This window comes from Aptenodytes forsteri, unplaced genomic scaffold, assembly GCF_000699145.1.
Source record: "Aptenodytes forsteri isolate BGI_AS27 unplaced genomic scaffold, ASM69914v1 Scaffold178, whole genome shotgun sequence".
NCBI lineage: Eukaryota > Metazoa > Chordata > Aves > Sphenisciformes > Spheniscidae > Aptenodytes > Aptenodytes forsteri.
The window spans coordinates 673,024-674,757 of NW_008795136.1; positions in this window are offsets into that span (position 1 = coordinate 673,024).

Genomic DNA, 1,734 nt, shown 5'->3' on the forward strand with positions numbered 1-1,734 from the left:
GGGGGGCCTGCCCCGTCCGCGGCCGGCCCCATCGCCGTCCCCACGGCCGGCTGGAGCCCAGTCTGGACCCCGGGCAAGGGGCAGCAGGGGAATCCCGACTTGAGGTGGGGTGTCTACACTCCCCTCCCCCGGGTAGCCGCAGATCTGGGCTCCTGTCCTGATACCGCCTCCAATTACCGCCGTTCATTTCGTTATTTGCCGTTGCCGTTTGCAACGGCTGGGTTGGAGTCACCTCCTGAGAGAGGAGAGGGGAAGGTGGACAAACTTCTCCCAGAAGCCTGGAAGGGATAAACACGAGTCCTGGCTCCTTTTCCCTCATCCCTTCTCTGTCGCGATTCTGCCTTGGAGCGGCTGAGCGGGAGGCGACGGCAGCAGATCCTCTCGCTGCGGATCGCTTCGTGTAACAACGAGCAGCTGAGAAAACCGGCCAAGTTTAAACCACCCCAACCCACCCTCACGGCCTTTATTTACTTCCACAGCGCTTAAATATTGTAGCAGAGAGGCCACGAGGAGTAAGATAACCTTGGTGCGCTTAAAAAACCACAAAGAAAACCCCCCCCAACGCGGATCCATTCCCTCCTCCCACCCTCACGGCCTTTATTTACTTCCACAGCGCTTAAATATTGTAGCAGAGGGGCAACGAGGAGTTCCCCCGGGTAGCCGCAGATCTGGGCTCCTGTCCTGATACCGCCTCCAATTACCGCCGTTCATTTCGTTATTTGCCGTTGCCGTTTGCAACGGCTGGGTTGGAGTCACCTCCTGAGAGAGGAGAGGGGAAGGTGGACAAACTTCTCCCAGAAGCCTGGAAGGGATAAACACGAGTCCTGGCTCCTTTTCCCTCATCCCTTCTCTGTCGCGATTCTGCCTTGGAGCGGCTGAGCGGGAGGCGACGGCAGCAGATCCTCTCGCTGCGGATCGCTTCGTGTAACAACGAGCAGCTGAGAAAACCGGCCAAGTTTAAACCACCCCAACCCACCCTCACGGCCTTTATTTACTTCCACAGCGCTTAAATATTGTAGCAGAGAGGCCACGAGGAGTAAGATAACCTTGGTGCGCTTAAAAAACCACAAAGAAAACCACCCCCAACGCGGATCCATTCCCTCCTCCCACCCCTCCACATCCCATTGAAACTTGCAGCCGTGTAAGTAGCAGACACACAAGGTACCGTTATAAAACCGCTTCTCCTAACAAAATTGAGGCAGCAAAGGAGGGTTTTAAAAGACTTTTGGGTAGATTTCGCTTGCGCTGTTTGGTCTAGAGCGAAGCTCTTTTCTAAGTATTTTTTTTTTTTTTAAATCGCGTTTTATTATATTGAAGCAGAAAGGGCATTTGGAATAGAGGTGGTCCCATCTGGAAAACCCCGGAGCTCATTTAGATCACATCACTTCGGGCTTTTGTCTCTGCTCTTGAATAACCCAGCTAGACACAACAAAAGGGCAGAGATCTACGCGGAGTTTTTCAGTGGCAAGAGGACGCCTCGGAAAGATGCAGCTATAATCGTAATAGCGGGAGGGGAAAAGACTCAACGCGATCTTCTCCTGGTTCTCTAAAGGCACCGGGAGAGTTTAGGGACGGGGCATTTCTGGGTAGTTTGATATCCCTCCGGTAGCTGAAAGCCAGCACGGCGGCTGAAGGGAAGGAACCGTGAACGGCATCTTTTGTCTGAGGGAGCTCTCTTAACTTCCCACTTTAATATGCTCCGAGCGAGCGAAAAACCGAGGTGGTCCTCGCCCA